This window comes from Sinocyclocheilus anshuiensis, unplaced genomic scaffold, assembly GCF_001515605.1.
Source record: "Sinocyclocheilus anshuiensis isolate Anshui unplaced genomic scaffold, SAMN03320099.WGS_v1.1 scaffold4361, whole genome shotgun sequence".
NCBI classification, from domain to species: Eukaryota; Metazoa; Chordata; class Actinopteri; order Cypriniformes; family Cyprinidae; genus Sinocyclocheilus; species Sinocyclocheilus anshuiensis.
In genome coordinates this window covers 15,469-29,111 of record NW_015549861.1, presented here as the reverse complement: position 1 = coordinate 29,111, position 13,643 = coordinate 15,469, and the positions used below count along the sequence as shown (strand labels likewise).

Sequence of the window (13,643 nt, the reverse complement as noted above, 5' to 3'; positions counted from 1 at the left end):
CACATGTTGGCCTACAGGCCTTGATCGATATCAGCACTTCTGTGCCTTCAGGAATGCCAAATGGCCCTTTTGTTACTGAAGATAGGTTTGGGACAGGAAAGCAGAAGTCTTTGATAATTTTTGACCTTACAGATGCTCCAATCTATTTAGGTATGGCTATTTCCAAAGATGACAGGACAGAATCTCACTAAATTTCAATCCTGTGATCAAAAAAGTAAAGAGCAGATTTAAACAGAGGGATTAGAGGGATTTATCCCTTATTTATGTCGTGCTCTGCTGGCTAAAGCGGAAGGTATCTCTAGTGTTGCTTCCGTTGCTTCCTCAATCCATTCAGATAGTAAAATAAATAAGATAATTGATCAAACAATGTTAAATTTTTTGTGGAAAAACCGTGTGCATTATATTAGAAAATCTGTGGTAGTTAATTCATATAAAAATGGTGGTCTTGATTATTTAGATTTTTCTATCTTAAATAACACTTTCAAAACTAACTGGTTGAAGTATTTTTTGAAAAACCTACAGTATCTAGTATCTACTACTGTTTTTGACCAACTTGGTGGTCTCTCATTTTTGTTGATGTGCGATTAGAAAAACTGCAAACTGCCTGTTAAATTGTCAGCTTTTCACAGGCAAGTGCTTTTGGCTTGGAAGTTAATTTACAAGCACAATTTTTCTCCACACCAGTATTATATCTGGAATAATTGTAATATTCTGTATAAACACAAGAGTATATTTATGAAAACCTGGTTTGATAAAGGGATTATTTTGGTAGGACAGTTGTTGAATTCTCAGGGGTATTTAATGACTTATGATGAATTTCTTTCATATTTTAATTTCCCTGTAACCCCAAAAGAATATGCCTCTGTAATTGGAGCTATCTCTTCTAGTATTGTGTCTTTATGTAGAGGTATTTCATACTCTAAACATGCTTCTTTACTTCACCCTGCTGGCAGTTTCTGTGGCAGAATTTGTTTTTCATCTAGCAAAAAAAAAAAAAAAGGCTATACGTTTATCATTTCAAAAATAAATTGTTAGTAAACCAAGTGCTATTTTCTATTGGTCCAAGTTTATTGGAAATATTAATTGGAGGAAAGTTTGGGTATTACCTAATAAATATCTCATTACAAATAAAATTTAAGAAATTTACTTTAAGATACTGCACAAATGTTACCCTGCTAAGCATTTTTTTACCAGATTTATTGAAGATATAGATGTAAATTGTTCATTCTGTTCATTACACCCAGAAACGGTACCTCATATTTTCTGGCATTGTCAATATACAAAGAGGTTATGGTGGGAGGTTTAGATTTATACATGACAAAGTGTTGTGCAACTTTCTTCTACTATATGAACATGTAATATTTGGCTTTTTGAGCTATGACAAGAAGTTTGAAAATGAGGCTTACATTATCAATCTCTTGATTATACTTGTTAAATTTCATATTCACCATTGTAAATTCAGCAATCAGAAACCTATTTTTTCTGTGGTACTTAAGGAATTAGATATCTATAGAAGCACCATTAAGGAGAGTACAAACAAAAAAGCTGCAAAAACTGTGTATTTATTTGGTATATTTAAGTTATTGTGATTTAACAAGGCCTTTCATTTTTTCATTATTTTATTTTATTTGTTGGTTTTATATATACATGTATAGTTAATATGTACTTTTTTATGTTTGTTTTTTTTGTGTATACCTTTGGCACTTTTGTTTTGTATTTGTAGTTCAAGCATTAATTAAAAAAAAAAAAAAGTTTGAAAAATGCGCTTGCGCCATGTTTCTGTAATCGCGATGCATGAGGAAACTTTACTGATCAAACAAGACGAGAACAAAAGAGCGCCGCGTTTGGATGATTACAGATGAGACTTTATGTACTGCAAATAATGAGTCAAGTAAGTATATCTTGATAAAAGCTTTATCTTTTTTGTTAATTTTTGCCATTCGTTCTTGCAATATGAACTAGGAAGGTGAATTCCTATAATTTATCTATGACTGCAATTATAATAATTTCTTATATCTGAATGTGATCAATATTTACATTACAATATGTTATTTTAACAAAAAATAAAACTAAATTTAACGATATTGTACAAAATTCAAAGATCCGATCTAGTAATTTAACTAAATCTATATAATCGATATTATAACCAGCGGTAATATTCAATATATCAGCCATCTCAAGAAATAATATTTTTATTATTACTTTATTTTATTTTTGCATTTGAAGAGTGAGATGTTCAGTTCCCTTTCAGTCGGTCACTCCGAGTCACGTCGGTGACAGACAAATTGGGATATCGCTTAGAGAGACCAATCTACTTCGAGTGTAAACTAAACGAGCCAATGTACATTGGCATGCGATGACTGTTTAGATAAATCGTTCAGAAGGGTTTGACCAAACTGTTAAAGTAGGTTATTTACAAATCATTTGAAATTTGATTGGTTGATAACTTTTGACAACCTTTAATTCAGGTGCGAAAAGAATCCTTTTGTTTGAGTGAGAGGAGAGATACGTTTTAAGTGCGCGCACTCTCTCCGGGCGAGAGCAGCGTGTATCTGAGTGCGCGTGTCTGGTTTTGTGCGAGAGCAAAGGAAATCCGCGTGCGAGCGGAGATTGGCGCTCTCGCATTGTATTAATGTGCTTTCGCGCTACAATAATGCGCTCTCGACATTTGTCAGTAAAATAACGCCATACATATGAGAAACATCAAACGGCAAATAAAACAAAAGCGTAACAGAACCGCGCTACTCGTTTGTGCTGCACAGCACGGACCGTTTAGCAGCTCGGACCAATAATTGAGCGCAACGCAAACAAACTGGTCCAAGCTCAGAACAGGTTTACTCAGGAACCAGTGTTGATCTCGCGACACGGTTACTGCACAGCGCTGCGAAATCCAGTGAGAAGAGTTTGAACTCGCCGCAGAATGAATTAGGTTGCTGTGGGATCGAGTGAGAAGCATTCAAATTCAGCACAGAGTTCTGCTATGAACAGATCAAACAGTGCTGACACAGAAACCCACAAGCAGTAATGCTAACGTCTCAGGTTACTTATGTAACCATGGTTCCCTGAGTGTTTTTTCAATGTATGCTTCAGACACGGGTCATGACGAGGTGTTACCCATAGCGACCCCTAGAGGACGTAGTTCGAAGTTCCCATGAAAGGGAACTATAACCTAACCGAAATTTAAGCACTTTTTAACAACTTTTTAAGTATTTCACATTAAAATTATATAAATTAAATTATTTATTTTTAATGGGACAAAACACAATCTATATCAAAATATAGTTTTGTGGTAAACAAACACTTACGCAAAATAAATAAAAAATACATAAAATTACCACAATAAACAGTAAATGGCAGTGGAGGAGCACTTATTCGCTTATAGTCATTCATTTCTATGTTTTGCTTTATATATTGAAATTCTAAAATTGTATTCTAATAATGGTACATTTAGTAAGAGTAGAATATATAATTTTTTCTATATGAAAATTACATAATCGGGACATTACCTAGGATTGTCGGAAGGGGAATAATCAGCCCGATTATCTTGTGGTGTGTACCCAGCTTTAGACTGGAGCCCTGCACGGTTACATCAGGCTTCACTTTTATTTTCACATTTCTCAGCTTTTTACAAGATACTGAAAATGAATCATTTTTTCTTTTATTTCAGAGTTGATTGAAGAAAATGAGGAAGATGAAGAATTGAGTGAAGTTGAGGAGAAAAATCATGTCAAAACTGGAGAAAAACTTTAGAAGTTGCTCTCAAACCAAACCAAAAGATTTAAAGAAAAGAAAAGCCAAGAAATCTTTCACGACATTACCTAGGATTGTCGGAAGGGGAATAATCAGCCCGATTATCTTGTGGTGTGTACCCAGCTTTAGACTGGAGCCCTGCACGGTTACATCAGGCTTCACTTTTATTTTCACATTTCTCAGCTTTTTACAAGATACTGAAAATGAATCATTTTTTCTTTTATTTCAGAGTTGATTGAAGAAAATGAGGAAGATGAAGAATTGAGTGAAGTTGAGGAGAAAAATCATGTTAAAACTGGAGAAAAACCTTGGAGTTGCTCTCAAACCAAACAGAAAGATTTAAGGAAAAGAAGAGCCCAGAAATCTTTCAGCTGCACTCAGTGTGGAAAGAGTTTCACACACAAAACAAGTCTTGAGCATCATATGAGAGTTCATAGAGGAGAGAAGCTGTTCACTTGTGATAAATGTGGGAAGAGTTTCACACAATCAGCAAACCTTAATGATCACATGAACATTCACACTAGAGAAAAGCTGCATGCATGCACTCCGAACATATTATACCACACAAACCAGACATCAGTGTTGAAGAAATCCAATCTCTTCCTCTGGTTTGATGCTGTAGTTACTCCAAGACTCCAGTATTGACTCTGTTTAACCTCAACATCCCAGCAGTGTGTTCCTGAGTTAAAACCATCTAAACCCAGAACACAGCGATAATAGTCAAATCTCTCTGGATTATCAGGAAGCAGCTGTTCGTTCCCAATGTCTCTCACATTGGTCAGATCATCAGTCAGAACGAGACGTGGATGAGCCGTGTTTGGATCCAGAATCACAGGAGCTGATGAGACACAATCAACAGATGCTGTTATTCTGATGTTCATATAATGGTCAAGAGTGAACCTAACACAGATGATTATGAATTATGACACTCGTGCTCTTGATCAAACACCTCTCATCACTGTCAGTCATTCTCTCTGTGATTTATCAATACTGAAAGTTCAACCAGAAACAGTGAGTGACACAAACTGAAAACATATTCATTTCATTTACGCTCTCATTTATATTAAATTATAGTGAGAAGCTGTTTTTAATACAGAATCTTACCTTTGAACAGAACTTTGCACATGATTTCACAGATGTATTAAAATGACAAACTAAAACTTAAATAAAATTATTTATAATTATACATATTTAAAATGAAGCTAACTTATTAAAAATAAATATGCAGTAGGAATAATACTAATAAGCTTCCTTATATGAACAAAAACTACAACAATGAAAATAAAGCTTAAAATTATTTATAATTATACATATTAAAAAATGAAGCTAAATTTATTTTTACAGTAATAGAAAATGAAAAAAAATGCATACAAAATTATTTAAATTAAAATACATTTTTTTTAAATAAAACCTTGTTCAAAATATAATAAATAATTAAAGTAGTATTTAAACAGCAGTAATCATGTGGGAAATAAAAACCTTTTTGTGTAGAGATGTTTTTGTCCATTTGATCAAATAAAGAATCTTAAAAAAATGCAGAAATCACTTCTGTGTCTTTCGTGAGACTGAAAATGAAAGTCAAGCGCACTGAATTCTGGGATTGATTATTTCTAAAAGTGAGCTGCTGATTTTGGTGCAGTAGATGAGCTGGGCCCGGTTGCATGAAAGTCCTTAAGTAATTTGACTTAGGAGTATCCCTGAGGGGAAAAAATTCCCTGAGGTAAGGGATTTCTTTAGGAGCGTTGCAACAAATGTCTTAACTGTCACCCTTACCTAAGTGTTTATACTAAGCGTTTCACTGTAGTTTCTGACCACATACGGCAATGGGCGCTGCGGTTACTATAGTTACCACATCTCACAATAAACATAGATATGTATATATCTATGACAATAAACAGAACATAATGAAATACAAACCTAACCAACTAAAACACGAACAAATATTAAATAAACGAGCGCTGACCGTTTCTGCGCTGCTTTGTGTACAGTCCTCACCAAGGAAACCGCTTTGTTTCTGCAGTTAAATCGCCTCCTGCTGACTAATGATGGAAAATTTACCAAATGTGAAAATTTACACTGAAAACACGCAGGGTTGTAAATGTGAACAGGTGGATCGACAAGACAACAAACGTCTTAACTGTCACCCTTACCTAAGTGTTTATACTAAGCGTTTCACGGTAGTTTCTGACCACATACGGCAATGGGCGCCGCGGTTGCTATAGTTACCACATCTCACAATAAACATAGATATGTATATATCTATGACAATAAACAGAACATAATGAAATACAAACCTAACCAACTAAAACACGAACAAATATTAAATAAACGAGCGCTGACCGTTTCTGCGCTGCTTTGTGTACAGTCCTCACCAAGGAAACCGCTTTGTTTCTGCAGTTAAATCGCCTCCTGCTGACTAATGATGGAAAATTTACCAAATGTGAAAATTTACACTGAAAACACGCAGGGTTGTAAATGTGAACAGGTGGAGATAATGCATTATAACAATCTAAACAATTAAGACATACATTTCTAATATATTGTTATTTAATTAATGTAATAATTGATTAATAATAATTGTTTAAATTAATATAATAATTGATACAACTCATCCATTATCTTAAAAAATTATATAAACCTTTTTTTTTGTGAAAACTTGTAAGTCATGCTTTTTACAGTCATTTTACAGTTTAATATGTTACCATAGTCATTGCCCTACTATGCTCATATGATATTTTATTTGTGCAGGTCTTAAAAAATATCTTAAGTCTTACATTTGAGTTTAAAAATCCTGCAGATACTGAGTTCAAGATGACTTAAGGGAGCTGTTTTGGTCCCTTACATTTATTAAGGTGAAATGGTTACTAAGGACTTTGTAGCAACGCTTAAGGGAACACTTAAATAATTAAGGGGAATATAAGGGATTTCTTAGCTTGAGGGCTTTCATGCAACCGGGCCCTGGTTCTTCACACATAATGCGGAAATCTGTCAAAATTGCATCATTTCCAGTGTGTGTGTATGCGAGCTCAGATCTTCTGCAGTCAGACTCATTGTTCTGGACGATGTCCTGCATCTTCTTCCAGACTCTGAAGGGCAGGTTGCCCAAGCATCGTTGCACATGAATCAAAGCTCCAGAAGGAGTCTGTGGATCCGGCTGTGATGAGATCTGGACTCTGGAAGAACATTCAGGATCAGAACTGCAGTGGCTTTGGATCAGAAGCAGAGAGAGCAGAGACAGCAGCAGATCACTCACCTTTCCATTGAGACTGGAAACTCCTGCAGAACAAACACACCATTGATCATCAACAACTCAATCAATCATCAATCAATCAATCAATCACTCATCTGAAATCAGACCTTCAGAAAGCAGACGTCACTGGCTTTCATCATCTCCTCCGTGTCTTTGATTGTGTGTGAAAGAGCTGAGATGTGTCTGTTCATCTCCTCCAGCTTCTCCTTCATCATCTGCTGCTTCTGCTCCTCTTCCTCCCTCAGTGCAGTGATTGTAGCTTCTTCTTCATCTCTGAGAAACTGATGAAGCTTCTCAAACTGCTGTTTAATCTGACGCTCTGTGTGCTCAGCTTGAGACTGAAATCAAACCACATTCACTTCAATCGTCTCAATCGACACACATCAACACATCACATCATTCAGATCTGAGACAAACTCAGACACCCAACATATAACAGATCCAGAAGCAGATTGCTGCTCATCATTTACAAAAATAATCAACTGGAGTCCATTATATTAAATATATCAAATCATAACTGTATATAGTGATCTACAGCTGTAATGAAAATGACTCTGGATTCTGTTTCCTCACCTTGATGTGTTGAACTGTTTTCTCAAACTCTCCTTTCATTTCTTCATTGTGTTTCAGTTTCTCCTGTAATGATTTCAGTGCTGTATTGAGTTCCTCCTAGAATTGAACAAAAAGTACATAAAACACCAGATTACAGTGAAGAAAATAAGAGAAGACGATAACAGATAATTCTTTAAATATGAAAGCCGATAACCGATAGGTTGGCCGATAAATTTAAATCCAAATTTTTATACAATTTTTGAGAGCCTGATTACCAAGAAAGTCTCACCATCAAAAAACACTTCAACATAAATCAAACATAAAGCAGCCTTACAAATAAATAAAATGGCGGTCTCTCCTCAACCACCACCAGTGTGCAGCATCCACTTGGATGATGCGACGACAGCCACAGGACAACGGCGCCAGTGAGCTCACCACACACCAGCTACAGGTGTAGTACAAGCTAGTAATGGTCTTTTGGTCATTGACTTGCAGAAAATATTCTGTGCGAGTTAGTGTTAGAGGCTACTAGAATGCAGGGGGGCGCCGACACTGATCTTGCATACCCCTCGGCAAATGTGCAGTTATGCCCCTGCAGTAACTGTAAATATCATATGGAGCAAAGTTGTTCTTCTCTTGTTTACGGCTCATTTTGGTGTAGTAACTCATCTGGTTATTCACACATAATGCTGAAATCTGTAAATATTCCCTCATGTTCATTTCCAGTGTATGTGTAACAGCACAGATCTTCTCCAGACTCACTGTTTTGGACAATGTCCTGCATCTTCTTCCAGACTCTGAAGCTCAGGTTGCCCAAGTAACGCGGCACATGAATCAAAGCTCCAGAAAGCGTCTGTGGATCCGGCTGTGATGAGATCTGGACTCTGGAAGAACATTCAGGATCAGAACTGCAGTGGCTTTGGATCAGAAGCAGAGAGAGCAGAGACAGCAGCAGATCACTCACCTTTCCATTGAGACTGGAAACTCCTGCAGAACAAACACACAGTTTATCATCAACAACTCAATCAATCAATCAATGATCTGAAATCAGACCTTCAGAAAGCAGACGTCACTGGCTTTCATCATCTCCTCCGTGTCTTTGATTGTGTGTGAAAGAGCTGAGATGTGTCTGTTCATCTCCTCCAGCTTCTCCTTCATCATCTGCTTCTTCTGCTCCTCTTCCTCCCTCAGTGCAGTGATTGTAGCTTCTTCTTCATCTCTGAGAAACTGATGAAGCTTCTCAAACTGCTGTTTAATCTGACGCTCTGTGTGCTCAGCTTGAGACTGAAATCAAACCACATTCACTTCAATCGTCTCAATCGACACACATCAACACAATCACATCATTCAGATCTGAGACAAACTCAGATACAGGCATATAACAGATCTAGAAGCAGATCACTGCTCGTCATTTACAGAGATAATCAACTGGAGTCCATTACATTAAATATATCAGATCATAACTGTATATAGTGATCCTACAGCTGTAATGAAAATGACTCTGGATTCTGTTTCCTCACCTTGATGTGTTGAACTGTTTTCTCAAACTCTCCTTTTACTTTTTCATTGTGTTTTAGTTTATCTTGTAATGATTTCAGTGCTGTATTGAGCTCCTCCTAGAATTAAAGGGGTCATCGGATGCAAAATTCACTTTTCTATCTGTATCTGATTTAGAACGAGCAGAAATCTGTGAGAAATATAACGACTTAAAGACAAAAGAACTTATAAAAGAGCTGTTATAGGAGCAACAGCCATGTGGGCAGCGCTGTGTCATATGCCATAGCTGTGCACAAGATGTTTATCACAGCTCCAGACTTATTTGTTCATTAATGACGTCATCTGCGACTAGTCGACTTCGACTCGACTTTCATCACATAAAAGTCGACTTAAAAAAAGCAGAAGTCGTTCAACCCCTAATATATATATATATATATAAATTGTTACTCCCGACATCTGAGCTGCTGAAGACGCAGAGGATTAACGGTACTTTCGTTTTGAAGTGAATGCGCCGCTCCCGATTTGCCTAAATGCATCTATGTTCACTCGAATCATTCGTGATCCAGCCTCATCTACAGAATAAATGAGTATAAGGGTTTTTTATGAATCTTTGCAAATCGCCTTTCCTCTGGCGTATTGGATAAATCTACAAGGGCATAGCGGAGTACATCCCACAAAGGCCATCTTACAAGATTGTTCAGAACATAGTAAAAGTAATTATTACAGTTTTGGAAATAGGAAATGCAAAAGCACAGCCAGCTCCAAGTAAGCCCCATTGTGGCACTATCAACTGTACCACCTTGGAAATTCATAAAGCCATCTGTAGATATAAGCCTTCAACAAATGTTAAAAGAAAAATCTAAAATAATGCCACAGAGGATAATAGTTCAAAATTACATGGACCTTTATCAAAACAAACTATTCATATTTACAGATGGATCAAAGCAGCCAGTGCCAGGCCGTACTGGGGCTACTTTTTCCATTTCGCATTATGAAATAGCAGTTAAAAAAAGAACAGCCGATCATTTATCGGTGTACCCAGAAGAGCTTTTAGTAATTTTATTGGCATTACAGTGGCTGGAAGGAAATAAACAGAACCAAACGCCTTTCCTAATAATGCGCTAATTAGCAAGTTTCACGATGAATGCGGCTAAAGTAAACAGTCTCTCTGAGAGCAGCTCTTGGGGCCAGCAGAGCTCATTAACATTTAAAGCAACATGGACTATAATGGCTTGATAAAAACAGAGCTGATTTTGACAGGTTTAAAAAGGTGTTTTTTACACTAACATCGAGAAATTTTAACCAAAGTATGTTAATAGACTTTTAATTAAGACCCTAAAGAATCACATCAACTTGTGCAAAATGAGCATCCGATGACCCTTTTAAACAAAACAAAAATCCATAAAACACCAGATTACAGTTAAAAGGAAGATGTTAGTCATATGGTTATATAATGCAGTGCAAAATGATTTGCCCCCATTCTGATTACTTCTGTTTTTGTGTACATCTCATAATAAATTAATTCAGAAATTAAAATCTGCCATAAAACAAAGGCAACCTGAGTGAATACAAAGCAGTTTGTAAATGACATAGTTATCCAACACAAACTGGGCATGTGTGAAAAAGTATTTGCCCCCATAGTTACTAATTCCCAAATCTGTGAAACTGCATTGATAATGGGGTTCAGATCACTGCAGTTCTGTTCAATCAAATCAACACTTAAATAGGACTTTTCAACAGCATGAAGTTGAAAAGTGAATTTCGCTGACCTTATATGATGAAACTACTTCACTGATGGGTCTGAATTTATGATTGTCATGTTTCTGTGAATCTCTGCACACTAAACACACTGGCTGGTTGTCCTCCAGACAGAAGAGTTTGAGTTTCTCACTGTGTAAACTGTAGATCTCCTCAGATCCTGATGAACGAACCTCATTTCTCTCCTTCAGGAATGACTCACACAAGTTTTTTTTAACACAAAATTATATGGAGGGTGACGTTTTGAGGATCTTCTCATGCAGGCAGGACACTCCTGAGTTTTCTTGATTCTCCAGAACTGTTGAAGACACTCTTTACAGAAACTGTGACTACATGATAAAACAACAGGAGTCTTGAAGATTTCACAGCACACAGGACAATAAAGCTCTTCTACATATAGTGAATCCATTTTCACAGTTTGCACTTCAGCAAGCTAATCTTCAAAAATGAATAACCACAAGAATCACAAAGATCTGTGTTCAGAAACAAACTTCTCAAAAATCCTTCTTGAAAGTGTTTCTCTTCATTCTCCACTGAACGCCGATTCGTTTTTGATTATTTAATAAAAAAATTTTTTTTATCTTGAGACACGAGTCAGTTTGACAGAAAGGAGGAATGAGGCAGTCTCTTCCTGGTCAGTGCTGTAAGAGGGCAGAGTTTCTCATTTCCTTTGGTTATGTTAGGTCAGACCGCACCTTCAGGTCAAATTTTAACTTTAAAAACAGCACTGACACTCTCTCAAGCATTGTACAATGCCGGCAAACCTCAGATCAAACCCAAATGAGCACGAGAGAACACAAACAATAATATTGATGATAAAAATAAAATACACAGAAAATACATAAATTCACATTATTTATGTTCATTCTAATGAAATAGCTGCAAGTGCTGAATTACTAATCATACATACTGATTTATTTGACAAATTAAAATGATGGGGTAATGCAGTGCTGTTTTTCTTGCTCAAAACAATCATACTAAAAATACATTTGAATGTGTTAAAAGTGATAGTTACTCTGAGCATTAAGTGGCTGCTATAAGACACTTGTTGAACATCACAATAAGCTAAATCAATATTAGAATATATTATTATTAAAGCTGGATGACTTCTCTGATATAGACACAAACGCTCATCCCTGTGTGCTCGAACATGGGAAAACTTTGAGTTCAACCAATGAGTAGGGGACATCACAGTGCAGCCAGGACTCTGTAAGCACCATCAAGCAGAACTTGCGATATTTTTAACAAATCCTGGAAGGTGTGCAGTTCCTCTGTTTTGTTCCTCCGAGACTGCACGTTTCTCGAATTCATGGATGGCAGCAGTGGTTTATTTCCCCAGTTTAATTCCTCCTCTCTTTCCTCATCTCCGAGGTCAAAATATCATGGCATATGTCAAAATATCAAGGCAAATTTGATTTCTCAAGTCATGGCCCCCTTAACATCATTGTTATTTCAGCAACATACTACAGAATAATCTTTTGATAAACTCAAAAGTGGCATTCAAAAATAACCTTTTTATATGTGGCCAAAATCTTTGCGTAAACATACACAAACAGGAACAATCTGACTGAAAAAAACATATTGTGATTCATGTCTTTATCTTCCTAAAGAGGAGCAAGAAGAATGACAGAAACACTTGAACACTGTTCATCATCTATTCTTTGTATTTGTAATTGCCAACTTTTTTTTTTACAGATTTACAGAGCCTCATTCAGCTATAAACACCTACAACCATCTTGGATGTTGAACTTTATAGGGCTTAATATTAAAGAATTTTGAGGGGAATTAAAATGTGAGCTTGATCTGTGCTCTTAAATTAGACACATGACTGACCATCTCACTGATCAAGTCATGAAAATTAAGGAAGAAATATTTGTAGTAGATAAAGGCCAGATTGCAGCAACTAAAACCATCTTCTGGGGCCTCATATATAAAATGTTCTGCAGAAACCATCCTAAATTTGATCTTACGATCATTTCTCAAATATGCGTACGTGCGATTCATAGAACACACATATGGGACTCTTTCAGATGTGAAATCTATGAATCACAATGGTTTCAGCTCTCTGCCTTGTAAACGACTCCTAATTAATGTCATTAACATATAATAGATCAACAGTCATCGTCCAAATTCTTTAATTTAGAACAGCGAGCTGCAAGAGCAGCTCACATTTCAGACATGTTCATAAGTCTCTGAGGTCCAAGTCAAGTCTCAAGTCTTTAAAGTGGAGTCCAAGTCACGTCTCAAGTCTTTGTTCTATTTATTAGCAACAGTTCTTTCAGCTAGTTATTGAGGCTAAATTGGCTTTGAAATACTGATTTCCCGATATGATTTTCTCAAAAAATACTTTAACAAAATTTAAGACAAATTAGAAATGAAAAGGTGTCCATTTATTAATTGTCAGACAAAATGCTGCACATTTCTTTGTAAAATTAAAATGTCAAACAACAAAGCTAAATTGACATTTTAAAACCAACCCCAATCAATCCAATTAGTAACACAAATTAAAAATCTCATATAAACGAACTAAGGCTTTGTCTGTTCTCTTTTTCAATTTAAAATTAGAGGCAACCACAGTATTTTAAACACAACACAATCCTAGCAAAGAGGCTGCAGACATGCAGCATGAGCAGTTTTTAATCTACATTGGATTGTATAATTTCGAAATTTGAAGCAAAAACAAAATGGTCTGACTTTAGTTTTGTGAAAATATTCTACATAAAACATCTGCACGAAGCAAAACAGCAGACAGGCTGAATTAGAATGCAGATTCACTCTCTGCCAGCAGGTGGTGCTTCAACAGCAATTAAACAATTTACTTGGATACCGCTGTTTC

General features: G+C 36.1%; 1 pseudogene; it reads right to left on the bottom strand.

Moving 5' to 3' along the window:
- Nucleotides 1–4,292: 4,292 nt before the first annotated feature.
- LOC107660950 (zinc-binding protein A33-like) lies at nucleotides 4,293–11,260 on the bottom strand (annotated as a pseudogene).
- Between the last annotated feature and the right edge of the window lie 2,383 nt (nucleotides 11,261–13,643).